This window comes from Scyliorhinus torazame, chromosome 14 (genome assembly GCF_047496885.1).
Source record: "Scyliorhinus torazame isolate Kashiwa2021f chromosome 14, sScyTor2.1, whole genome shotgun sequence".
Classification (NCBI taxonomy): Eukaryota; Metazoa; Chordata; class Chondrichthyes; order Carcharhiniformes; family Scyliorhinidae; genus Scyliorhinus; species Scyliorhinus torazame.
The window spans coordinates 17842139-17870060 of record NC_092720.1 but is presented as its reverse complement, the minus strand read 5'-3'; the positions used below and the strand labels follow the sequence as shown (position 1 = coordinate 17870060).

At 51.2% G+C, this 27922-nt stretch overlaps 1 protein-coding gene across 3 annotated transcripts in view; it reads right to left on the bottom strand.

The window, feature by feature from the left end:
• Window positions 1–27922, bottom strand: part of gpr160 (G protein-coupled receptor 160) — a 76557-nt gene that overhangs the window by 47147 nt on the left and 1488 nt on the right. The window contains exon 1 of one of the 3 annotated variants that reach the window (XM_072473769.1): window positions 13646–13819. The exons of 1 other annotated variant lie outside the window; for it this stretch is intronic. The gene's annotated coding sequence lies outside the window, so the exon portion shown is untranslated. Of the gene's footprint in view, window positions 1–13645; window positions 13820–27922 lie in introns of those variants that run through there. One more of the 3 variants, XM_072473767.1, reaches the window with a different exon arrangement.

Genomic DNA, 27922 nt, shown 5'->3' with positions numbered 1-27922 from the left:
TGTGGCCACAAATAGGAGGAGGTCCGAGTACTTTCGGTTGCACCGAGGGACGAGACAGGGGTGTCCCCTGTCCCCCGTGCTCTTCGCACTGGCGATTGAACCCCTGGCTATGGCACTGAGAGAGTCGAGGAACTGGAGGGGGTTGGTGCGGGGTGGGAAGGAGCACAGGGTGTCGCTTTATGCGGACGACCTGCTGCTGTATGTGGCGGACCCAGTGGGAGGAATGCCAGAGGTAATGAGGATCCTTAGGGAATTCGGGGACTTTTCGGGGTACAAGCTCAATATGGGGAAGAGCGAGCTGTTCGTAGTTCAGCTAGGGGACCATGAGAGGGGGATTGGTGAGCTCCCACTAAAAAGGGCGGAGAGGAGCTTCAGATATTTGGGGGTCCAGGTGGCCAGGAGCTGGGGGGGCCCTGCATAGGCTTAACTTTACAAGGCTGGTGGAGTAAATGGAGGAGGAGTTCAAGTGGTGGGACGCGTTGCCGCTGTCCTTGGCGGGTAGGGTGCAGTCAATCAAAATGACGGTGCTCCCAAGGTTTTTGTTCCTGTTCCAGTGCCTCCCCGTGTTTATCCCGAAGGCTTTTTTCAGGCGGGTTAACAGGAGTATAATGGGGTTTGTGTGGGCGCGAGGGACTCCGAGGGTGAGAAGGGTGTTCCTGGAGCGGAGTAGAGATAGGGGGCGGCTGGCGCTGCCCAACCTCTGTGGGTACTACTGGGCCGCCAATTTGACGATGGTGCGCAAGTGGGTGATGGAGGGGGAGGGGGCTGCATGGAAGAGGCTGGAGACGGCGTCCTGTGTGGGTACGAGTCTGGGGGCGCTGGCAACGGCGCCGCTGCCGCTCTCTCCAAGGAGGTAAACCACGAGCCCGGTGCTGGTGGCAGCCCTCAAAATTTGGGGGCAGTGGAGGCGGCATAGGGGGGAAGTTGGGGCCTCAGCGTGGACCCCATTACGGGGAACCACCGGTTCGCCCCAGGAAGAACAGGTGGAGGGTTGTCGGGGTGGCACAGGGCAGGGATAAGAAGGTTGGGGGACCTGTTTGTGGACGGGAAGTTCACGAGCTTGGGTGACCTGGAGGAGGAGTACGGGCTCCCCCCCGGGAACACCTTCAGGTACTTACAGGTAAGGGCGTTTGCCAGACGGCCGGTGGTGAAATTCCCGTGGCTACTGCCACACACGGTACAGGACAGGGTGCTCTCGGGGGGGTGGGTGGGAGTGGGGAAGATCTCGTAAACTTACCAGGTGATGCAGGAGGAGGAGGAGGCCTCGGTGGTGGAGTTGAAAGGTAAGTGGGAGGAGGAGTTGGGAGAGGAGATCGGAGAGGGGACGTGGGCAGATGCCCTAGGGAGGGTGAACACTTCCTCTTCGTGCGCGAGGCTCAGCCTCATACAGTTTAAGGTGCTGCACAGGGCTCACATGACCGGGACAAGGATGAGCCAGTTCTTTGGGGGTGAGGACAGGTGTGTTAGGTGCTCAGGGAGCCCAGCAAATCACACCCATATGTTCTGGGCATGCCCAGCACTGGAGGAATTTTGGAAGGGCGTAGCGAGGACGGTGTCGAGGGTGGTAGGATCCAGGGTCAGACCGGGCTGGGGGCTCGCAATATTTGGGGTGGCAGAGGAGCCGGGAGTGCAGGAGGCGAAAGAGGCCGGAATTCTGGCCTTTGCGTCCCTGGTAGCCCGGCGAAGGATTCTCCTTCAGTGGAAGGATGTAAGGCTCCCGAGCGTGGAATCCTGGATCAGCGATATAGCAGAGTTCATTAAATTGGAGAGGGTGAAATTCGCCTTGAGAGGGTCGGTACAAGGGTTCTTTAGGCGGTGGCAACCGTTCTTAGACTTTCTGGCAGAACGATAGACATTGGTCAATGGCAGCAGCAGCTCGGGGGGGGGGGGGGGGTTACTTTATTTTTGTTTATGTTATTTACACTGGAAGGGTCTGAGGGGGTGTATACACCTGTTGTGTTAAGTCGGGGTGTTAATGTTAATTTATTATTGATGTACAGGGGGGTGGGGGGGGGGGGTTTGCTTGTTTAGATTGTGTTTTGTACTTAACCCTGTTGGGTTCTTTTTTCTTTCTCACTTTGTTATTGATATTTTATGAAAACGTTCAATAAAATTTTTTTTTTTTTTTTTTTTTTTTTAAAGTGCGTGCAGGCCTTTTAAGTCCACCTTTAATCCTAGTATGTGACCTTGCTGGCTTGGAACGAATACTTCTCTTGTTTCAATCGGATGCCAGCATCGGACTTCTTCGAAGCTGTCACTAAAACATCATCAAGGTAAACCACAACCTTTGGGATGGCTTGGAGCAGAGATTTTTCATTGTATACTGAAACATTGCACAAGCAGAAGATATATCAAAAGGTAACCTGGTAGACTTCTGGTGGCGGATATGAAGGAGTAAGTCGCACATTTGGTGGCTCCCGCTCGGGTCGGACTTTTGGACCTTTTCCCCCGATTTTCTACCGGACTTAAACTGTAAAACTGAAGACAGAGGCAATTGTGTACTGAATTCCCACATCGGTGCATGGAGAGAAGGACTAGAAGTGCTCGTAAAGCCAGAAGGAGGCTGAGGCTGCCTGGGGACGGGCCGGTGGAGGCGCGGAGCATGGGCTGGAGGCAGGCTCAAAAAAGGGGATGGCTGATCGGCGAAGGGGGTGGCAATGAGCCCCCCAACTAGGCTGGTCACCTGGAATGTTCGAGGGTTAAATGGGCCGGTCAAGAGGGCACGTATGTTCGCGCATCTTAGGGGATTGAAGGCGGACCTGGTAATGGTTAAGGAGATACTACAGATCGATAGGAGGTATGCGGAGACCCCAGAGGCAGGACAAGGGAACGGCGGAGGCTACAGGCGGAGTTCAGCTTGTTAGCCACAGGGAGGGCGATGGAGCAGCTGAGAAAGGCGAGGGGGGCAATCTAGGAGTATGGAGAGAAGGCCAGCAGAATGCTTGCACAGCAGCTTAGAAAGAGGGAGGCAGCCAGGGAGAAAGGGAAAATAAATGACGGAGATGGGAACCTGGTTGGAGACTCAGCAGGGGTGAATAAGGCATTTAGGGATTTCTACAGTCGGCTGTATAGGTTGGAACCCCCTACGGGGCCGGAGGGGATGAGGCACTTCTTGGGGGGGCTGAATTTCCCAAAGGTGGACGGGGAGCTGGTAGAAGGGCTGGGGGCCCCGATCGGGTTAGAAGAGATAGTGGATGGTCTGAAGGCCATGCAGGCGGGTAAAGCCCCGGGGCCGGACAGGTAACCAGTGGAGTTTTATAAAAAGTTCTCTGGGATATTGGGGCCGGTGTTGATGAGGATGTTCAATGAGGCAAGGGAGAGAGGGGTGCTTCCCCTGATGATGTCACAGGCCACGATTTCGCTGATTCTGAAGCGGGACAAGAACCAGGAACTGTGTGGGTCCTACAGGCCGATATCCCTGTTGAATGTGGATGCCAAACTGCTGGCCAAAACTGTGTCCTCCAGGACTGAGGATTGTGTTCCGGACGTTATTGGGGAGGACCAGATGGGGTTTGTTAAGGGTAGGCAGTTGGTGGCCAATGTAAGAAGGGTGTTAAATGTGATCATGATGCCCCCGGAAGGTAGGGAGGTGGAGGTAGTGATCGCAATGGATGCAGAAAAGGCTTGTGATCGGGTAGAATGGGATTATCTGTGGGAAGTACTGGGACAGTTCGGAATTGGGAGGGGCTTTATTGACTGTGTCAGGTTGCTGGGAGGGGCTTTATTGACTGTGTCAGGTTGCTGTATCAGGCTCCTGTGGCAAGTGTACGGACGAATAGGACAACATCGGACTATTTTAGACTGCACCGGGGGACGAGACAGGGATGCCCCCTTGCCCCACCGCTGTGTGCGCTAGCTATAGAGCCGTTGGCAATGGCTCTGAGAACCAGAAGGGGCTGGTCTTGGGGGGGGGGGGGGGGGGAGGAGAGAGTTTGGAGCACAGAGTGTCGCTCTATGCAGACGACCTGCTTCTGTAAGTATTGGACCCATTAGAGGGGATGGAAGAAATCATGAGGATTCTAGGAGAATTTGGCCGGTTTTCGGGGTATAAGCTAAATATGGGGAAAAGTGAGATGTTTGCGGTCCAGGCGAGGGGACAGGAGAGGCGATTGGGGGAGCTGCCGTTTAGATTAGTAGGGGGAAGCTTTAGGTACCTCGGCATTCAAGTGGCGCGGGAATGGGACCGGTTGCATAAATTAAATCTGGCCCGGCTAGTAGACCAAATGAAGGACGATTTTCGGAGGTGGGATGCGCTCCAGTTGTCATTAGCTGGGAGGGTGCAGACGGTGAAGATGACGGTCCTCCCGAGATTCCTGTTCGTGTTTCAATGCCTCCCCATCTTTATTCCACGGTCCTTTTTTAAAACGGGTCAACAAAGTAATCTCTGGCTTTGTTTGGGCGGGCAAGACCCGATGGGTAAGGAAGGTAATGCTTGAGCGGAGTCGGGGAGAGGGCAGGCTGGCGCTGCAAAATTTTAGTAACTATTACTGGGCGGTGAATATAGCCATGATCAGGAAGTGGGTGATGATGTGTTGGGTGCTGTGGATCCGTGGAACACATACAGGCCACCAACACTTAAAATAGTGCAACACTATTTTACTAAGTTAGAAACTGTTGAACATACTTTCACTGTGGGTTAACAAGATGTTAGATTAAACTAAAGACCTATGCGTGTCCGAACCAGTCTATGCACTCAGCACATGGTGAGGATCTGTGCTGTAAGCTCTGTCCTTGTAGGAGGCTGTATCCCGAATGAGCAGGAACTCTGATGCCCCCTGACTTTATAGTGAGTGTGTTCTAACTGGTGATTGCCTGCGGTGTTGTGTGTATTGATTGGTCTTGCTATGTGTCCATCAGTGTGTGTGTCTGCACCATGATATACTGGTGTATATTATGACAGGTGGTGGGGAGGGTTGGTATGAGAGCGTATGGAGGCAGCCTCATGTAAGGGCACCAGCTTGGGGGCGTTGATAACGGCGCCTCTGCCGTTCCCGCCGGCACGGTACTCCACCAGCCCCGTGATGGTGGCAGCCCTGTGAGGCTGGGGGCAATGGAGGAGACATGTGGGCGCATCGGGAGCATCGGTCTGGTCCCCAATCTGCAATTATCACCGGTTTGCCCCGGGAAGTATGGACGGGGGGTTCCGGATATGGTGGAGAGCAGGGATTGAGAGGATGGGGGATAGGTTTATAGAGGGGAGCTTTCCGAGTATGAGGGCGCTGGAGGAGAAGTGTGGGTTGGCGAGGGGAAACAATTTCAGGTATCTGCAGGTGCGGGACGCTCCTACCGCTAAGGGGGGATTCAGGACAGGGTAGTTTCCAGAGGGTGGGTAGGAGAAGGGAGCGTCTCGGACATTTACAAGGAACTTATGGGGTCAGAGGAGACACAGACCGAGGAGCTGAAGCGCAAGTGGGAAGAGGAGCTGGGAGGAGAGATAGAGGATGGTCTATGGGCAGACGCGTTGAGTAGAGTCAATGCGTCCGCAACATGTGCCAGGCTCAGCCTGATACAGTTTAAGGTCATTCACGGTCGTTCACCGGGTTCACATGACAGTGGCCCGGATGAGCGGATTCTTTGGGGTGGAAGACAGGTGTGCAAAATGTGCGGGAGGACCAGCGAACCATGTCCACATGTTCTGGGCATGTCCGGAGCTTAGGGGATTTTTGCAGGGGTTTGCAGATGTCATGTCCACGGTGTTAAAAACAAGGGTGGCACCGAGTCCAGAGGTAGCAATTTTTGGGATGTCGGAAGACCCGGGAATCCAGGAGGAGAAAGAGGCAGACGTTCTGGCCTTTGCTTCCCTGGCAGCCCGGAGATGGATACTATTAGCTTGGAGGGGCTCAAAGTCTCCGAAGTCGGAGACCTGGCTATTGGACATGGCTAGCTTTCTCTGTTTGGAGAAAACCAAGTTTGCCTTGAGAGGGTCACTGTTAGGGTTCGCCTGGAGGTGGCAGCCGTTCGTCGACTTCTTCGCGGAAAATTAATCATCAGCAGGGGGTGGGGGGGTTAGTTTAGCTTAGAGTAGGGGATTAATAAAGGTGGGACCTGTAAGGAAGGGAGACAGCTTTTGCTCTATGTTTATAGTTTCATGTATATTGTTTGTTATGTTGTTGTTATAATACTAAAAAAAGCTCAATAAAGTGTTTATTAAAAAAGGTAACCTGGTGTATTGAAAAAGGCCTTTGTGCATAGTGACGATTGCATATTTAGGAGGAATCCTCGTCCAGTTCCAATTGTAAATAAGCGAGATTTAAATCAAGTTTTGTATACGTGAAGCCACCGCCCCCAAGCTTCGCACCAAGCTCTTCTATCCGAGGGATGCGATACTTATCAAGTTGGGCCACTTGGTTCATAGTAAGCTTATAGTCACCGCAGATCATGACAAAGCGATTCACTTTTAAGACAGGGACAATAGGGGCCCCCCACTCGGAAAATGCACCGGTTTTATGATCCCCAATTCTTCCAAGCGTGTTAACTTGGCCTCAATCTTCCGATGCAAAGTGGAAGGGACAGGCCTCGCCTGAAGAACTTTGGTGTGGATTCAGTGTGGACGTAAATTTTGGACTTTACCCTTTGAATTTGGGGTAGCCCGTTCTGGAACACATTTTTATAGATGTATAAGACTTCCTGAAAAACGTCATCCGATAGCCTGAAGATTTCTAACCAATTTAGTTTGATCTGGCTAATTTTGCCCCATGAGGCCCAGCCGTTGTCCTTCCACGGCATCATGGGTAACTGGGTAGCCTGTTGCTGGCACGACACTCACATCGTCATTGTACCCAAAATCCTCAAGGCTTCGCCTGTATACGTCGCCATTTTGTACTACTTAGGCTCAAAGGCTGGACTCCTCCTTGAAGTATTTTAAAGTTTGTTCGCCCACCACTGCAGCCGACACCCCTGTGTCGACCTCCACACTGAATGGTGTAGCCACCTAAAATGGCTGATTCCCGATTAATTTGGCCAAAACCCGATATAAAATGGCTAACCCAAAAGGCTGATGGGAAAAGCAGCCAACAGGGCACAAACGGACAGCTGTAGACAGAATAGCGTATTCGACTCTGGGGAAGTCGGCCCAGATCGATACCTGCGACCATTAGCAGCACATCAACACAGACATCTGCAGTTTAATCGGCTATCCCTGGGAACAATTGCAACATATTAGCAATTGAATGCCGGGCCAGACCTCTCGGCGCCAGCGGTGGCCGAGACAAATACAGGTGAACGACCACCCCCCGATCAAGGAATCGCCCCATTATTGGAGCATATCGAACCCAGTGATTGGGAACAAGTCCAATCACTTGGGACTCAGGGTCAAGGTCCGCCCGGAGAGGCGGGAAGCCCCTGGGCCCTATAAAATGAGGGGCCAAGTTCAGATCGACCCTTCTCTCCCTTCTTCTCCTGCTCACAACCTTCGCAAGAACATCGACCAGAAACCGTAAGTTTGACTCCAGCGATCGCTACCCGATAGAGACTCCTAGCCATCGACCCGTATCAGCCTTTTGAATCCCGCAGGCCAGATCCAATTCGATAAGCCATTCGTTTCCCTGACCTGGTGGGCCATCCCCAAAAGTTAAGTATTGGCCAGTAGTGGTAGGTAGTGATGTAGAAAGTAGGATTATTGTGTAAGTATTTATTGCTGTACACAATAAATGACCGTTGATTTCAATCTTACTGAGCGAGTTTGAACCACGTGGCGGTATCAGAAAGATACCTGGCGGCTCGTGAGCAAAGGTGACACAATCAGAGCTAATAAAACTAAGGCTAATTAGAGCATTAATGGTCACCAGTTCACTGTAAGGACCATTCCAACTGGAGGACGTTTGCTTCATTTTACCGTACTCAGCCTGTAAATCTACGATTCCTCCTCTGGGTTCTACTCTGCTTTATTCACTGTAGTTGTTGTGTGATTTTCTTTAAGACTTTGCACACCCTGCCTGTTGCAGCCAATCTGCTCCACAGTTGGTTTGCCTCACCCTCTTGCACGCATTAAAGCACAGGTGCGCCCTTCTCAGCGCATTTGGTTGCTTGGGCTATTTCAACCGTGTTATCCAGAGATAATTTCATCTTGGCCAGCAATTTGCTTTGCACACTGATATTATTGATGCTGCACACCAGACACTCGTGTAGCATATTGCTCAACGCCATGCCGAATTTGCAACCTTCAGCTATTTGGCAGAGTCTGCCAACAAAAGCCAAATTCGTTTCTCCTGGGTCCATGACAGTCAAATTAAACTTGTCGCGCTGCAGTATGATGGAGGGTCTGGCGTTGAAGTGCTCCTAAACAAGCATCACCAATGGATCAAACGATTTTGGGCCTGCGGAGACATTAAATTCCTTATGAGGTTGTAGGTCTGGGGCTCACAAACCGTTAACAAAATGACCTTTTGCTTACCTTCCCCCGTGACCTCATTGATGGTAAAGAAATACCGGAGCTGCTTGAATGATTAGCTACATTCCTCGGCCCCTGGTCGAACAAATCAAGTTTCCTTGTCATCGGCATATATTCTCACTCACTGTTTTTCCGAAGACTTCGTCTTGGGAGGCTTCCGATGAAAAACCTTCCCCCACGAATTCCAACATTTGCGATTTACACGCGCCGGCAATGCGGTGGCTTGAAGCAGCAACATTGCAGAGGCTTCTTGTATAACAAAAGGGGTTTATTGAGTACAGTAGAATCTATGAAGCAGGTCTTTCCTCTACAACCCCCGGTTTCATACTGCCCAGGCCCCTGCTCCCAAGGCCCTGTGCTTTTATTCCATTAATCGGGGTTCACGCGCTCACGCAGGATAGGCTCCGAGCCGGTCACATGGCACATGAGGGATCGCCCCTTAAAGGGCCCAGGCTACCACAATACCCAATGCCAAGAAATTAGCAGGAGGTTTATCTTACACTAAACTTGATATGAGCCATGCATACCAGCAGTTAGAATTAGACAAGGCTTCTGGAGAATTTGTTACTATAAATACCAACTTAAGGCCTACACCAGTATACCTGGCTAATGTTCAGCGTCTCATCGGGCTGTGCAATTTTCCAGCGGACAATGGAAAGTTTACGACAGGACCTACCCAAGGTGGTTGTCTATCTAGACGATAACAGGAGCGTCTGAAGAGGAGCACCTAGCAAATCTCGAAGAGGTTTTAAAAAGATTTAAGAAGGCCAAAGCATGGCTAAAAAGAGAAAAATGTACGTTCCAAGCTCATGTAGTGATGTACTTAGGGTGGACGCCAAAGGACTGCACCCGATGGAGGAGAGGTTAAAGGTAATTAAGGAAGCACCAGACCCCAAACATACGTCAGAATTGACATCCTTTTTAGGAATGGTGAATTATTAAGTCGGATTTATTCCTAACCTTTCTCCAATTTTGGCACCGCTACACACACTACTCAAGAAGCACCAAAGGTGGGATTGGAGAGATCAGGAAAAAGCCTTTGAATAGATCAAACTAACTTTGCAACCATCCAGTCTCTTGGTTCATTTTGACCCCTCAAAAATAGATCAGTTTTACCTGTGACACGTCTCCTGATGGAATCAGAATGGTTTTAGTGCACAAGATGGAACACGGTGCAGGAAGGCCTATTGCCTCTGCCTCAAGGACTTTGAGCAATGCTGAATAAGCTTACTTGCAAATCCAGCTATGGAGTTTGAAGTGAAAAAGTTCCATCATTAAGTCTATGAACTATATTTCATAGTAATTACTGACCACAAACCCCTGTTGGGCTTATTTAAGGAGGATAAGACCAATCCCCCGTAACTTCAGCGAGGGTCCAACACTGGGCTCCTGATGCACGATCAATTGGACAAAGACGAGAGTTGAATACAACTGAGGCTTTATTGCTCTAAGATGTGTGGCCTCCCACAGCAGCTGGCAAAATGGCTGCTGCACGGAGGATACACATATTTATACTCTGCCTACTGGGCGGAGCCAGCAGGCAGGGACTACTGCCGTACTTGTAGTACAGGTCCTACCGTACATCACCTAATATAGGTGCAACAGAGGTTTACCACAGCTCCATTGTTGGCAGCTTCATTGTATATGTTTCAACTTAGGCTGGGCATACACATTTTAAACACGGATGCTTTGTCGCCTTACCCTACCTGAAAGTATATCACCTCCACCTGTACCACAGGAAGGTGTACTTGCTTTAAACTTTCTTGATACGTTGCCATTGTCAAGACAATTCCGGATCCAAAAAGACCCCATGTTATCCCGAGTCAAATACATGGGGTGGGATTCTCCGTTCTGCCGGTAGTGCACCCACACCTGCGGGTATCCCAGCAGCGCGAGGTGGCCACAATGGGAATTTCCATTGTCAGGTGGCCGGACGGAGAATCCCGCGGACGGTGAGGATGTGCCGCCGAGGAACACAAGGCTGGCGGACAGGAGAATCCCGCAGATTCACGGCTGGCATCATGATCACAGGTCTGGGCAGTTATGACCCTTTCAGATAAGAAAAGACAAAGTTACATTGTGAAGACAGTATATCATTACGGGGACAAGGATAGTTGTTCCCACTCCCACTAGACAGCTATTATTGCAAGAGCTCACCTTGGGATGACAAAGATGAAAATGCCCACACGCAGTTATGTGTGGTGGCCCGGGATGGAGTCCGGTCAAGCAATGTGACGGTGTCAAATGCAGCAAAACTTGCCACCTGCAGCCTTCATGCACCAAGTGCATTAAGTGGCCAAGTGAATCATGGGTACGATTACACATTGTTTTTAGCCCATTCATGGGCTCCATGTTCTTGCTCATCATAGATACTCACTCAAAGTGGTTGGATGTACACGAAATGAAGTCCACGACCTCATCCGCAGCAGCAGAAAAAACTGTGACAGACATTTGCCACCCACAGGTTACCCGAGATGCTGATCTCAGATAACAGGACGGCTAGTGAAGTCTTCTAACATTTCATGAGAACCAACGACGTTCAAATCCGAGCTGCTCCCTACCTAACCTGCTTCCAATGGACTGGCTGAGAGAGCCATCCAAACCGCAAATGAACAAGCAGTCATCAGCCTCTCCAGAAACCAGACTGGCCCATTTCCTCCTCGCCTGTAGAACAACACCTCAGGTAGCCACAGGTGTTACACTCGCCGAGCGGTTCATGGACAGATGCATTAGAACATGATTGGATCTGTTATTTCCGATTTTGCCGGGGAAAGTGGAGGTAAAACAGAACACAGAGAAGAAACGACATGACTTGAGAAAACCTGAGAGAACATTTGAGGTAGACAACTCTGTCCGTGTAAAGAATTTTGGTGCTGATGAGAATTGGATCCCTGGAGCAGGCGTGGCTTGAACATGTCCAGTGTCGTGGGAGATAGATGTCCAGTGTCCTGGACCATTTGAGAAGCAGAGAATTGCACACCAGACCAGTGGGGCCGCCTGCCCCTAGAAAACCTGCCAGTGATATTGCTACGGATGAAATAGGGAGGGGGGGGGGGGGGGGGGGGAGAAGAGGAGAGAGCAGCCACTAGTGAATTACACACTCCCAAAGGATCAGTAAATGCCCAGACCAGCTTACCTTATAAGGGACTGTGCTAAGATCCATTTGTTGTATGATGTTGTAAATAGGCCACTGTTGTTGTAATGTGTTAATCATGGGCTTGGTGGGGTAGTAATGTGGTACTGCCCCTTTAAGGGGCGAGTTCTTGGAGGGTCCTGTGATCAGTCGGGCCAATCGAGCTGGAGTGTGTGAATCCTGGGGCTGCACGTGGGTTTTACTGTTAACTAGGAGTCGTGGAGTATGGTAGCCTTTATCTCACTCTCTGTAAATAGTTATTTGCCTTAAAAAAATGTTTATTCATTCATCTAGGTGGTTGCCAGTCTTTCAAGATACCCGAAAAAGCAAATCCCTTTCTTCTCTTTCTAGCTAGAAAACATGGTCTGAAAGTACCTAATCTAGAATAATGTGGTGGAATTTCTACAGGACGTCCCCAACCTACCATCTTAACTTTGGCTTGACAGTAACTCCCGAGAAATGGTGGACATGTTAACCTCCAGAAATGGGCGAGGTCAGGTCAGATGTCAACATTTTTAAAATCTCAAACTCAAACCCTACCTGCCTCCAGCTGCCCACTTTGGGTTGTTACAGAGGAGAGATGGAGGGTGGGCAATTAATTTACTCCCAGGAAGCGGCCCTTCATTTCAATATTTAGGTCCAGATTTAATCATGCCTCCAGCTTTGAAAATGAAAAATGAAAATGAAAATCGCTTAATGTCACAAGTAGGCTTCAAATGAAGTTACTGTGAAAAGCCCCAAGTCGCCACATTCCGGCGCCTGTTCGGGGAGGCTGATACGGGAATTGAACCGTGCTGCTGGCCTGCCTTGGTCTGCTTTCGAAGCCAGCGATTTAGCCCTGTGCTGATTGGCTAGCCAGGTTTCCCAGATCTCAGGAAATCTGGCAGCTGAAGGGAGAGGAGGACGCCTGCGTGGAAGAGATGTGCTTTTCTAGCACTGCTTGTGGGCCAGCCGTAAGAGAGCTTCTCAATCTCCAAGGTAACCTGCATCACTTCCTGCGACCACCATCAACTCCTGTCCCTCCTCCCAGGCTAGAAAGCAAGTTCAATTGTGGATAGCTCGATCACAACCCCAATTCAATCAAATCCTCGGCCTCATCTTATATTGGTGACAGTCTTTGTACAAAATTAACTGAAAAGTCTGGAATATTTAAACTACCACGGAAAACCCGCACAAACAAAAAATATCTTGCATTTGCATTGGGCCTTATATTGTAGCAAAATTTCCCAAGTATCTTCACAGGAGTGATGACCAGACCAAATGTTTTAGGAAGGGGCTTAGGGCAGCACGGTGGCACAGTGGTTAGCATTGCTGCCTCACAGCGCAGAGGTCCCAGGTTTGATTCTGGGTCACTGTCCGTGCGGAGTTTGGACATTTGCCCCCTGTTTGTGTGGGTTTCACCCCCACAACCCAAAGATGTGCAGGCTAGGTGGATTGGCCGCATTAAATTGCCCCTTAAAGTAGAAAAAATTAAATGGGTACTCTCAAATTTTTATTTTTTTTTAAAAGGAAGGGGCTGAAGAGCGAGGAGCATGGAGCAGAATACAGAATCAGGGTCAGGATTTCAGGGTAGTGCCCAGGCAGCTGAGGGTGCAGCTGCCAATGAAGGGGTTAAAACAGGGGATGCGCAAGGGACCAGGAATTGGAACAGTGCAAAGAATTTAGGGGAATGTAGAGCTGGAGAGTTACAAAGATGGGGAGAGGCGAGGACACAAGAGGGAATTGAAAACCAGGAGGAGCTTTTGAGGCCATTTTAAAATTCATGCAAAGTTCCAGGGCCAATGCTCATTCAAAACTGTTTTGTTATAATTCCATCTCTGCTCAGATCAGATCATTTTAGGAAAACTAAGTTGGTTTTTAAGTACCAGATCAATTCAGTCAGAAACGCTGAGCAAAACACTAATTGTCAGCCTGCTCTTTCGTATTTCACTTCCTCCAACATCAACACACAAGCAGAAGATTTGCTATCTGGTAAATATCTGTCCCTTCAGAAACTGACACCAGCTGTGCTCATTCAACCATGCTGAACTCTTTACAAAATCTGCCTTCTTAAAAAAAATCATTCAACAAAGACAAATAGGATGGTATCTTATTATGATTCATTGTAAACAATTTGTACTAACCTTCTACATAGTCATCCTTACACTTAGATTTGCTTTTACAGGAAAGCACAGAATCTCCGCCCTCCAGCTTAGCACCAACATCATTGGTTGGTTAAAAGCAAGCTTTCATCTATTAACCAATGACAGCATGTCTGGAATTAAACAAGTTCCATCACACCCTAGCAACAGGTGTACCTGCAATCAGAATAAAGTTAAAACTCGTGTATTCAATTATTACAGTTGCACTGAGACTGAAGAAGATTGTAAGCTTATATATTTCTGGGCATTGTGGTCTAGAACTGTGGGGGTGGGGGAGACACTGTTTAAAAATAAGGGGTCACTCATTTAAGGTGGAGTTTCGCTCAGAGGGTGTAATAATAATAATCTTTATTAGTGTCACAAGTAGGCTTACATTATCACTGCAATGAAGCGACTGTGAAAATACCTTCGGCGCCACATTCCGGCACCTGTTCGGGTACACCGAGGGAGAATTCAGATTGTCCAAATTATCTATCAACATGGGCGGGACTGTCCAGTAATGGGGCTATGACCCCACACCAGCGTAATAGCGCTGGCGTTTCACTCTGGACTTTCCTTAAGAAAGTCCAGAGTAATTCTCTTACCTGCCGGGGGCTGGCAGGGCTCCGGAGTGCTCCTCGCAGCACTGGTGGCGGATACGGGCCCCCGCACCTCCGGTCGGGAGTCTGCGCATGCACGCGGCGGCGGCCTGCAGCGGCCGCCCCATGGGACATTTTGGACTCGGACCGCAGAGCGGCACCGGAAATGTAGGCCCCCTTCCCGAGATCTCGCGCGCCCGCTGGTCCGTGATGCCTGACCACTACCCTGGCCGTCCATGAGCCCCCTCCCCCCAGGTGATCGATCCCCCAGCCCCCCCACTAGGGCAATTTTGGCGCGGAGGCTCGGAGAATCCAGCCCCATGTCTTTCGGGACTTGTAGGAGGAAACCGGAGCACCCGGAGGAAACCCACAGACACGGGGAGAACGTGCAGACTCCGCACAGACAGTGACCCAAGCTGGGAATCGATCCTGGGACCCTGGCGCTGTGAAGCAACAGTGCTAACCACTGTACTACCGTGACGCCCATATTCCTCAAAAGGCAGTGGAAGTAGAATCAGCCATGACTTTATTGAATGGCCAGAGTGGCCTACTTCCTGTTCCTAATTCATATGTTTGTGTAGCTTGGGTTGCTCGTTCTTTAGTCAAATAAAGCAATTATCACAACCAGTGGTTAATAATTCAGCAATGAAAGGAATTAATATTAAACCTTCGCCCTCTTGCAACACATCAAGAAGTTCACAGATGTTCCTTTCGAGAGACTTGTCCACAGAATCCAGGATGCGGCTTCTGATGCAGTACTGAAAGAGTACTGGGCTGTCAGAGGTCTGCCTTTTGGTTGTGACCTTAAGTCGAGGCCCCCATCTGTCCTCTCAGGTGGATGTATAAGATCCCGGGCGGGATTCTCCAATCCAGCGGCAGAGTGTCCACGCCGTCATAAACGCCATAGCGTTTTACGACAGCGTGAACGGGCCGCTCCCACGTCTAATTCTGGCCCCTACAGGGGGCCAGCACGGCGCTGGAGTGGTTCGCGCCGCTCCAGCTGCAGATCCCGGTGTGAACTGTGCGCCACGGGATCCGTGCATGCGCAGTTGCGCTGGCGCCAACAAGAACATGCACAGTGGTGCTGGTGCCAACACGCGCATGCGCAGTGGCCTCCTTCAACGTGCTGGCCCCGATGCAACATGGCGCAGAGTTACAGGGGCCGGCGCATAGGAAAGGCGGCTCCCAGCCACAGAGGCCGGCCCACCGATCGGTGGGTCCTGATCGCGGGCCAGGCCACATCGGAGGCCCCCCCCGGGGTCAGACCCCCCACAGGCCACCACCCGGCCCTTACACGCTGAGTTCACGCCAGCAGAGAGCAGGTGTGGATGGCGCCGGCGGGACTCGGCTCTTTTCCTACGGCTGCTCGGCCCATCCGGGCTGGAGAATCAGCGGACCAGCCACGTGGAGCGGCCCACGGCCGGCACCGCGCCAACCACCCCGTCACCAATGGCGGCGATTCTCTGCACTGTGGAGAATCGCGTGCCGGCGTCGAGGCAGCTTTGCCCGTTTGCGAGGATTCTCCGGCCCAGTGCAGGGCTGGGAGAATCCCGCACCCCACGTCACTATTCAAAGAGGAGCAGGGGAGTTCTCCCCAATGTCCTGGGAAAATATTGATCCCTCACTAAAAAACGAAACAGGCAATGGAGTCATTATATCATCGTTGTTTGACTGATCTTGCTGTGCACCATGTTCCCACGTTAGAACCATGGAATACACATAAGAACATAGAACATAAGAACTAGGAACAAGAGTAGGCCATCTGGCCCCTCGAGCCTGCTCCGCCATTTAATGAGATCATGGCTGATCTTTGTGGACTCAGCTCCACTCTCCGGCCCATACACCATATCCCCGAATCCCTTTATTCTTTAAGAAAAAGATCGATACCTTTCTAAAAACATTTAAAGAAGGAGCCTCAACTGCTTCACTGGGCAAGGAATTCCAGAGATTCACAACCCTTTAGGTGAAGAAGTTCCTCCTAAACTCGGTCCTAAAACTACTTCCCCTTATTTTGAGGCTATGCCCCCTAGTTCTGCTTTCCCCGACCAGTGGAAACAACCTGCCAGCATCTATCCTATCTATTCCCTTCATAATTTTATATGTCTCAATAAGATCCCCCCGCATCCTTCTAAACTTCAATGAGTACAGTCCCAGTCTACTCAACCTCTCGTCATAATCTAATCCCCTCAACTCTGGGATTAACCTAGTGAATCTCCTCTGCATTCCCTCCAGTGCCAATATGTCCTTTCTCAGGTAAGGAGACCAAAACTGAACACAATACTCCAGATGTGGCCTCACCAACACCTTATACAATTGCCGCATAACCTTCCTAGTCTTGAACTCCATCCCTCTAGCAATGAAAGACAACATTCGATTAGTCTTCTTAATCACCTGTTGCACCTGCACACCAACTTTTTGCGACTCGTGCACCAGCACACCCAGGTCCCTCTGCACAGCAGCATGTTTTAACATCTTACCGTTTAAATAATAATCCATTCTGCTGTTATTCCTCCCAAAATGGATAGCCTCACACTTGGCAACGTTGAATTCCATCTGCCAGACCCTAGCCCATTCACCTAACCTATCCAAATCCTTCTGCAGACTTCTGGTATCCTCTGCACTTTTTGCTTTACCACTCATCTTAGCGTCGTCTGCAAACTTTGCCACATTGCACTTGGTCCCCAACTCCAAATCGTCTATGTAGATTGTGAACAACTGCAGGCCCAACACTGATCCTTGAGGGACCCCACTAGTTACAGGTTGCCAACCAGAGAAACACACTTCAGAAAATGACCTCATTGGCTGTAAAGCACTTGGGATATGTAGTTATTGTGAAACACGACATACAGCTTTCACATCTCTCTCCACAGATGCTGACAGACCTGCTGGGATAGTCCAGCATTCTCTGTTTTTTGCTTCAGATTCCAGCATCCGCAGTAATTTGCTTTTATGACTGGAAGTCTGCTTTTTATGTTCATCACTCAACGTGGCATTTCCTGTAATAAAAGCAGAATACTGCGAATGCTGGAAATCTGAAATAAACACAGAAAGTGCTGGAAACATTCAGCAGGTCTGGCAGCATCTACAATAATAATAATCTTTATTATTGTCACAAGTAGGCTTACATTAACACTGCAATGAAGTTACTGTGAAAACCCCTTAGCCGCCACATTCCGGCGCCTGTTCGGGTACACAGAGGGAGAATCCAGAATGTCCAATTCACCTAACAAGCACGTCTTTCGGGACTTGTGGGAGGAAACCAGAGCACCCGGAGGAAACCCACGCAGACATCTGTGACGAGAGAAACCGAGTTACAGCTTTGCGTCAGATATGAATCTTCTCCAGAACAAATTGAAAAAAAAAAGAGTTGTATCTGACTCCAAATATTAAGGCCCAGATTTTCGTGCCTGGGTCAGGTCTGCAAAGCCGGCCTCCAGAAATGAAGTTAGATTTTCATACCAGGATGCGGGTGGGCCCTTTATTGCCCCATGGCAACAGTACCAACTCATGTCAATCCATCACCCTTTGCCCTTTCCCCCTCAATGCCAACTCACCTGGTATCCTTGAATCATTCCAGAAACATTCACTCCCTCCACGACCGATGCACAGTGGCATCAGTGTGTACCATCCGCAAGGAGCACTGCATCCATGGCTGCGACCTTCTGGAAGGACAAGGACACCAAACACCTGGGAACACCACAAACTGGAAGTTCCTTTCTAAGCCACACAGATGGTGGCGTAGCGGTATTGTCATTGGGCTAGTAATTCAGAGATATCCCACATATCCCAAGTTCGAATCCCACAATGGCAGATGGTGAATTCAATAAAAGCTGGAACTACAGGTCTACTGATGAGCATGAAACCATTGTTGACTGTTGCCCCTTTGAGGAAGAAAATTATAGAATCCCTACAGTGCAGATGGAGGCCATTCGGCCCATCAAGTCTGCACCGGCCCCTGAAGATGAAGGGGCAGGAGGTGGCAGGTCTGGGGGCGCCAATCGAGGTGGATGAGGTGATTAAAGGACTGGGGAACATGCAGGCTGATAAGGCCCCGGGACCAGATGGGTTTCCGGTGGAATTCTACAGGAAGTATATGGATCTGTTGGCCCCGCTTTTGGCGAGAACCTTTAATGAGGCTAAGGAAAGGGGGATGCTACCCCCGACAATGTCGGAGGCGACGATATCGCTAATCCTCAAACAAGATAAAGACCCGCTGCAATGTGGGTCATACAGGCCTATCTCACTCCTAAATGTAGATGCCAAACTGCTGGCCAAAGTGATGGCGACAAGGATAGAGGATTGTGTCCCAGGGGTGGTGCATGACGATCAGACAGGGTTTGTAAAGGGGAGACAACTGAATGTTAATGTACAAAGGTTGCTGGGGGTGATGATGACGCCCCCACCGGAGGGGGAGGCAGAGATAGTGGCGGCGATGGATGCAGAGAAGGCATTCGATAGGGTGGAGTGGGACTATCTGTGGGAGGTGCTGAAGAGGTTTGGGTTTGGGGAGGGGTTTATTAGATGGGTCAGACTCTTATATGGGGCCCCGATGGCAAGCGTAGTCACAAACCTGCAAAGATCGGGGTATTTTCGGCTACAATAGGGGTACAAGACAAGGGTGTCCCCTGTCCCCGTTCCTGTTCGCGTTGGCAATTGAACCACTGGCCATAGCGCTGAGGGATTCTAAGAAGTGGAGGGGGGTGCTTAGAGGGGGAGAGGAACACCGAGTGTCGCTCTACGCAGATGATCTACTGCTATATGTTGCGGCCCCGGTAGAGGGGATGCCAGAGGTAATGCAGATACTTAGGGAGTTTGGAGAGTTCTGGGATACAAACTAAATATGGGGAAGAGCGAGCTTTTTGTAATGCACCCCGGGGAACAGGGTAGGGGGATAGATGCTCTGCCGCTGAGGAGAGTGGTAAGGAACCTCCGATACCTGGGGATCCAGGTGGCCAGGAACTGGGGAACCCTGCATAGACTTAACCTGACGCGACTGGTGGAGCAGATGGAGGAGGACTTTAAGAGGTGGGATATGGTGCCGCTGTCGCTGGCAGGCAGAGTCCAGGCAGTTAAAATGGTGGTCCTCCCGAGGTTTCTTTTTGTGTTTCAGTGCCTCCCCATTCTGATCAGAAAGGCCTTTTAAAAAAAAAATAGATAGGAGCATTACGAGCTTTGTGTGGGTAGGAAAGACCCCGAGAGTAAAGAGGGGGTTCCTGCAGCGCAGCAGGGACAGAGGGGGACTGGCGCTGCCGAGTCTGAGCGACTACTATTGGGCCGCCAATGTGTCGATGGTCTGTAAGTGGATGAGGGAGGAAGAGGGAGCAGCGTGCAAGAAGCTGGAGATGGTGTCCTGTAAGGGAACGAGCCTAAAAGCGCTGGTGACGGCGCCGCTGCCGTTCTCCCCGAAAAGGTACACCACAAACCCAGTGGTGGTGGCAACCTTGAGGATCTGGGGGTAGTGGAGGCGACACAGGGGAGTGACGGGTACCTCGGTGTGGTCCCCGATAAGGAATAACCACAGGTTTGTCCCAGGGAGGATGGATGGGGGGTTCCAGCGTTGGCAGCGATCAGGAATTAAGAAGCTGAGGGACCTGTTTATAGACGGGACGTTTGCAAGTCTGGGAGCGCTAGAAGAAAAATATAAGTTGCCCCCAGGGAACGCCTTCCGATATATGCAAGTGAGGGCATTTACGAGGCAACAGGTGAGGGGATTTCCGCAGCTCCCGACGCAGGGGATCCAAGTTAGAGTGATTTCGGGGGCATGGGTTGGAGAGGGCAAAGTGTCCGAAATATACCGGGAGATGAGGGACGAGGGGGAGGCGATGATAGAGGAGCTGAAGGGAAAATGGGAAGAAGAGCTGGGGGGAAGAGATTGAAGAGGGGCTATGGGCTGATGCCCTAAGCAGGGTAAATTCCTCGTCCTCGTGTGCCAGGCTTAACCTGATTCAATTTAAGGTTCTACATAGAGCACATATGACGGGAGCAAGACTGAGCAGGTTTTTCGGGGTGGAGGACAGGTGTGGGAGGTGCTCGGGAAGCTCGGCGAACCACATACACATGTTCTGGTCGTGTCCGGAACTGCATGAGTTCTGGGGGGGCGTGGCAAGGGTAATTTCAAAGGTGGTGAAGGTCCGGGTCAAGCCAGGCTGGGGGTTAGCTATATTTGGGGTTGCGGAAGAGCCGGGAGTGCAGGAGGCGAAAGAGGCCGATATTTTGGCCTTTGCGTCCCTAGTAGCCCGGCGTAGGATTCTACTCATGTGGAAGGAAGCGAAACCCCCAGGCGCGGAGGCCTGGATAAACGACATGGCAGGGTTCATAAGATTGGAATGAATAAAATTTGCGTTGAGAGGATCGGCTCAGGGGTTCTCCAGGCGGTGGCAACCGTTCCTTGACTATCTCGCGGAACGATAATGAAAAGATAGAAATGACAGCAGCAGCAACCCAGGGGGGAGGGGGGGGGGGGGGGGGGGGGGAGCACTATTCTGTGTTTTTGCTATTTGTTTTTCTTTTTTAGTTTTTGTTGTAAGCTCACTATATTATTTAAATAATGTTTAATGTATAATCCCTTGTTGAGTTGTAAAAACAGAAAAATTTTTGTTTGAAAAATTTCAATAAAATATATTTTAAAAATGTTTAAATGTCTGCACCGGCCCCTGCTCCGATAGAGCACCTACCTAGGGCCAATCCCCAACCCCGTAACCCCTCCCAACCTTTGGCCTCTAAGGGCAGTTTAGCATGGCCAATCCTCCTAACCTGCACATCTTTGGACTGTGGAACGAAACCGAAGCACCGGAGGAAACCCACGCACACACGGGGAGAGCGTGCAGTGTAGCCATCCAAGCTGGCCACCTGCAAAGGACCATGGGAATTATGGCCAACCCGGGACTCAGACAGATACAGAGCCTATGTGTATCTGAAACACAGGAAACCAGACCTGATTGAAACCCCCGCTCGTTTGCATTTTAATGGCCCATTTTCCCAGGACAATAGAACTCCAATCAAGCACCCGGTACAGCCACAGACTGATCGGTGCCACGTCCCTTATTCAGAAAGCCCAACTGCCAAGGACAATGACCGCTAAGGACCCGCCCAGCTACCAAGGCACCCGCCCCTTTATTGGCCAAAATCGACGACAGTGATCAGAGCCCTGTCAAACTATTGGGTCCAAGGTTAAGGACCGCCCCAAAGAGCACGAAATCCCAGAGGGATAAAAGATAGCGCACCCATGTGTTCTGTCTCTTTTGGATCCGGCCGGTGCCAGCCCAATTGCAGCAGGAACAGCCAGCTAAGTTCAAGACCAATGATCGCTACCTGACGGTTGAGCCCAGCAGAGACAGAGCCACTTTCTTCAAACCAGCCAAGTGAAATCCAGATAAAGACCTTATCCATTTGCACAGTGCCAGTTGCCCTGAAGTTAAGTATAGGTTATTGTAGCTGATAGGTGTAGTTTAACCCGTAGTAGATATTGTGTTTGCATGTTGAGATAACTCTTGTGTATGTAAATAAACCATCTTTTGAACTAATTAACTGGTTGTGTGGTCATTTGATCAATATAAGGGAAGGTTTGTGGTTCGCTAAGATAAATAGAAATACCCACAGTATTGGCAACGCTGCTGGGACCGAAACAGAGCAAAAGCGGACTCCGCACAGACAGTCACCCGAGGTCAGAATGAAACCCGGATCTCTGGAGCTGTGAGGTGGTAGTGCTAACCACTATGCCAGCATGCCATCCTTAGCTTGGCCTTCACGTGACTCCAGATCTCCAATGTGGTTGACTCTTAAATGCTCGCTGCAAGTCATTCAATTTAAGTGCATTTAGGGATGACCTAACCTAAAGGACATTAGTGAATCAGATTGGTTTTTATGACAATCAACGATGATTTCATGGCCATCTTTAGACTTTTAAGTTTTATTGAATTCAAATTTCACCATCTGCCATGGCGGGATTCGAACCCGGGTCCCCAGACTTTGGGTCTCTGGATTACTAGTCCAGTGACAATACCACTACCATAAGACCATAAGACATGGGGCGGGATTCTCCCTTACCCGGTGGGGTGGGGGATCCCGGTGGGATCAAGTGGCTGATGCCACTGTGCATTGGTCGTGGAGGGAGTGAATGTTTCTGGAATGATTCAAGGATACCAGGTGAGTTGGCATTGAGGGGGAAAGTACCAGGATTGGAACCCAGTACCTGTGAGACCTACCTACGCATCATCAAGAATCCGCCATCCTGCGCAATGAACACCATCAGCCCGCCGCAGCCACTCCAAATCGTTGGAAACCTCGGCGTTAACTGGAAGTTGTTCAAACAGCGCTTCTAGTTCTTCCTAGAAGCCACAGAAAGGGAGAATGCTTTGGACACCAGGAAAATCGCCGTCCTCCTCTCCACGGCAGGGCAACACGCCATCCACATCTACAACTCCCTGGTGTTTGCGGAAGGTGAGGACAAGACGAAGTACAAGAAGGTCCTCCTCAAACTCGAGCAGCACTTCAGCGTCGAGGTGAACGAGAGTTTCGAGAGGTACCTCTTCCAGCAGCGCCTGCAGGGTAAGGATGAGCCTTTTCATTCTTTCCTTACACACCTCCGTATCCTCGCGCAGTCCTGCGGTTACGAGGCCACCTCCGATTCCATGATTCGAGACCAGATAGTTTTTGGGGTGACCTCGGGTGCCCTACGCCAACAGCTCCTCAAGATAAAAAGTCTCACCCTAGCCACCGCCATCGAAGCCTGCGTCCTCCATGAAAACACGACCAGCCGCTACTCCCAATTCCAAGTGGCTGAATCGGCAGGGCAGGGGTCCTACAAGGCCGAGCGGGTCCAGTCAATCGAGTTCCTCCCGACCCGCGGCCCAGACGGGGCGGCCATTTTGTGCGCTTTTCGCGGCCTCCCGCGCTTGTATGCGCCAAAAGAGACGTCGACGCAGAGGGACGTGACACGCAGGCGCGCTCTATGCAGGACTGAACTGCACATGCGCGAGGCGCAACGAACACCATGACATCACGACGTGCGGCAACTGTGGATCCGCACATTTAAAGTGGCAATGTCCAGCAAAGAATCGACAATGCCTCCCATGTGGCACGATGGGCCACTACGCTGCCTGCTGCCGAGCAGCTCAACCTGCCAAAGCTCCCCAATTCCGACAGCCTCGCAGGGACGTGCGGACCATTCAGCCTCCATACTCCGAATCATACCCGGATGATATACAGACCGGCGATACAAACGACCGGGAAGCCTTCCGTGTTGCGGTCATCGACAGGAACCGGATGTCTCCAAGCAGGACCCACCAGCCGATGCCAGTGAACAGTGTCAATCCGGGTGATGAATGGTGTGCCACCCTAACGGTCAACCGATCATCAATCACATTCCGTCTGGACACTGGTGCCTCCGCCAACCTGATAGCATGGTCAGCCTTCTACGCCTTGAAGGTCAGACCACCAATTCGGCCATCCCGTTGTAAGATGGTCGACTATAACGGAAACGTTATCCCGGCCATGGGATCCTGCCAGCTCCAGGTGACGCACAATGCGTATAAGGCCACACTGTCCTTCGAGATTGTTGGTTCATCAAAAGGACTCCCTGCTAGGTGCACAGGCGTGCAAGGTTCTCCACCTCGTTCAGCGGGTACACACTCTGTCTCCAGAAGGCACATCAGACTTCCCGGATGCTGAATTTAGGGCACAGCTCCACTCACTCCTCGCCCACAACCAGGAGGCATTCGAAGGCATGGGCACACTGCCCTATACCTACAGAATACGGCTCAAACCGGATGCCACCCCGGTCATTCACGCACCTGGTAGAGTCCCAGCACCACTCAAGGACCGCCTCAAGCAGCAGCTGCAGGATCTCCAGGACCAAGGAGTGCTATCCCGGGTCACGGAGCCCATGCCATGGGTCAGCTCCATGGTGTGCGTAAAAAAGCCCTCTGGCGAACTCCGGATCTGCATCGACCAGAAAGACCTGAACAACAACATCATGAGGGAACACTACCACATACCCAAATGGGAGGAGATCGCGAGTGAAATGGCCCGGGCCAAAATTTTCACAAAGCTTGATGCCTCGAAGGGTTTTTGGCAGATCCAACTGGATCAGTCCAGCAGGAAGCTGTGCACCTTCAACACTCCTTTCGGCAGGTTCTGCTACAACAGAATGCCGTTTGGCATCATCTCGGCATCCGAGGTCTTCCATAGAATCATGGAACAGATGATGGAGGGCATCGAAGGGGTGCGCGTCTATGTTGACAACATCATCATCTGGTCCACCACACCACAGGAGCACATCAGTCGTCTCCAGCGTGTCTTTGCACGGATATGGGAACAAGGCCTGCGCCTCAACCAAGCAAAGTGCTCTTTTGGCCAAACTGAGCTAAAGTTTCTGGGGGACCACATATCCCGGTCAGGAGTGCGTCCGGATGCAGACAAAGTGAGCGCCATTACAGCCATGCCGCAGCCGGCAGACAAGAAAGCAGTGCTACGCTTTCTAGGTATGGTCAACGTCCTGGGGAAGTTAATTCCAAACCTTGCCTCCCACACAACGGCTCTTCGCCACCTAGTTAAGAAGTCCACGGAGTTCCAGTGGCTGCCCGCACACCCGAAGGAATGGGAGGAGCTCAAAATTAAGCTCACCACAGCCCCGGTAGTGGCGTTCTTCGACACCTCTCGGGATACGAAGATCTCGACTGATGCCAGCCAGTCCAGCATTGGGGCGGTACTCCTGCAACGGGACGACACTGCATCATGGGCCCCGGTCACCTATGCCTCGTGGGCCATGACCCCCACAGAACAGCGCTATGTGCAGATCGAGAAGGAGAGCCTGGGCTTGTTGACCGGAATAGAAAAGTTCCACGATTACGTGTATGGTCTCCCCCAGTTTACCGTGGAAACCGACCATTGTCCCCTGGCCAGCATCATACCTCAAGACCTGAACGAGATGACCCCTCGCCTCCAGCGCATCCTACTCAAGCTCCGGAGGTACGACTCCCAACTGGTCTACACCCCGGGTAAGGACCTCATCATTACGGATGCCCTATCCAGAGCAGTAAGCACACCGCTGGGATCATCTTTTCCAGAAGCGCAACATCTGTCTAGGAGACAGCTGTTCCCTGGGATTGGGCCACATCTGATGGTGATCCTGCAAGACAAAAGCCTTGGGGTGAGATCTTGGGAGGGAGTGGTCTATGGGAGAGGGGTTACTCATTTGCTATAACGACATCTGCATTGCATTGGACTCTCACTTTCTGGCGCATGCCGAACTCCATTGCAGCCACTGGGAATATCTGGGATGCCCCCTCTCATCCTCTGCCACTCCTGATGGTCATGGGCCACTTTATCCTCTGGGACACAGAAAGGACATAATGAGGCGCTGGAACGTGAGTTTTATGGTGAGTTTGTAGCTGGTGTGTGTGTGCAGGGCTCCTGGCCAAAGAGGACAATATGTATTTTGGGGTTTTGCGGAGAGTGGGTTGTAAGGGAGACGCAGGCTGGTAGGGGTTGGGACAGATGTGAGGAGTTGGGGAAGGGAGTGATGCGAGGGGCACAGAGGTAGTTACTCACCCGAGCTGCTGTAAGGAGGTTGTTCATTTTCTTCCGGCATTGGGTGCCGGTCCTCCTTGTTCTTGTTCAGAAGGGTGGGCTTGAGTCTCCATCCCTACCCTGGAGAAGAGGGTCTCCCTCCTCTCCTAAATAGTGTCCAGCATTCAGTCGATCTCTGACTGCAAGAACCTTGGAGCTGGTATTTTCACAGTCAACCTCTTGGCTGGAATGAGAGTCTGTGCTGAGTGGAGCGCTTAACAGATGCTCCAGCTCGTCAGGCTCCGAATCCCGACCCCAGCGAATCAGATGCCACCAGGGCCGGGAATCGTGTGGGCTGCACGTGCGCAGCCTGCTGGCTCATTTGCATACCCTGAATTTCTCCTGGCCGGCATTCCTAGCAGGAGTGCACAGTTCCTGCGATTCGTCACCGGCAGAACTTAGTCTCCAGAAAGGAGAACCTAGCACAGAGTTCCAAAGTCACACAACCCGCTGAGAGAAACAATGTCGCCTCATCTCTGTCCTAAAAGGGCGACCCCTAATTTCAAAACAAATCCCATCATTCTGGGCTCACCCACGAGAGGAAACATCCTTTCCATGTCCACCTTGTCAGTACCATTCAGGATCTAAAATGGTTCAATCAAATCACCCCTCACACTTCTAATTTCCAGTGGAAACAAGCCCAGCCTTTCCAATCTATCCTTCTAAAACAGCTCACTCATTTCAGGTATCAATCCAGTAAACCTCATCTGAACCATCTCCAATGCAGTCACATCCTCCCTTAAATAAGGAAACCAAAATGGGTACTGTGGCGTTTTACGACGCCAAAGTCTGCACCAAACCCTCACCGATCCTGGGACTGGTGAGGGGGCAGCAGACACGCCGGTATAACTCCCGGCTCCCACGACACAAATGGCTGGAGAATGGCCGGATCTATGGCCGCGCATGCGCACGGCGACGGCCCGCAGTGGTCATGTCGTGAAACACGGTGCCGGCCGTGTGCGGTCCCGACCTGCCAAATCGTACCCCCCATCAATCCCCCCAGCCCTCGCGGAAGCCCCCCTGGCCAGCAGCACGGCTCCCAGCCAACTGTGGCGGCGCTGGAAACAGTCCGCAGCCGCCACGCTGGGCTCCCAACCGCTGAGACCACACGTTCCCCGCGCGGTGGGGAACTCGGCCCGTTGGGGGCGGAGTATCGGGGAAGGCCTTCGGGTGACGCGCCAATGGCGTTCCAGTGGCGTGCGGAGTGCGGCGCGATGACGCCATTTCGGAGGGACGGAGAATAGAAAACCGGCACCGCCCCCGAGAGGGCAGGCCTGGGTTTAATGTTTCACTTAAAAGTCAGTGCTCCCTGATAAAATAAATATTTGATATTTTTGGGCAGCACGGTAGCACAAGTGGTTAGCACTGTTGCTTCACAGCGCCAGGGTCCCAGGTTCGATTCCCTGCTGGGTAAGTGTCTGTGCGGAGTCTGCACATTCTCCCCGTGTCTGCGTGGGTTTCCTCCGGGTGCTCCGGTTTCCTCCCACAGTCCAAAGACGTGCAGGTTGGGTGGATTGGCCATGCTAAATTGCCCTTAGTGACGAAAAAGGTTAGATGGGGTTATTAGGTTATGGGGATAGGGTGGAAGTGAGGGCTTAAGTGGGTCGGTGCAAACTCGATGGGCCGAATGGCCTCCTTCTGCACTGTATGTTCTATGTTCTATGAAGTGGAACAAGGGTTAGGGTCAATGGAAGAGGACAGGGCAGAGGGATTAGTTTGGGATTGATACAGGGCTATGGGGAGAGAGTGGGGCAGTGGGATTAGTTTGGGATTGGCACAGGGCTGTGGGGAGACAGTGGAGCATTGGGATTAGTTTGGGATTGATGCAGGGCTATGGGGAGAGAGTGGGGCATTGGGATTAATGTCTTGTAAATGCTTTTACCATATTACTGATTGTCGTGACTGTTTTTAGATTAGAACATAGAAGGAGGCCATTCGGCCCATCGAGCCTGCACCGACCCACTTAAACCCTCACTTCCACCCTACCCCCGTACCCAATAACCCCATCTAACCTTTTTGGTCACTAAGGACAATTTATCATGGCCGATCCACCTAACCTCCACGTCTTTGGATTGGACTGTGGGAGGAAACCGGAGCACCCGGAGGAAACCCA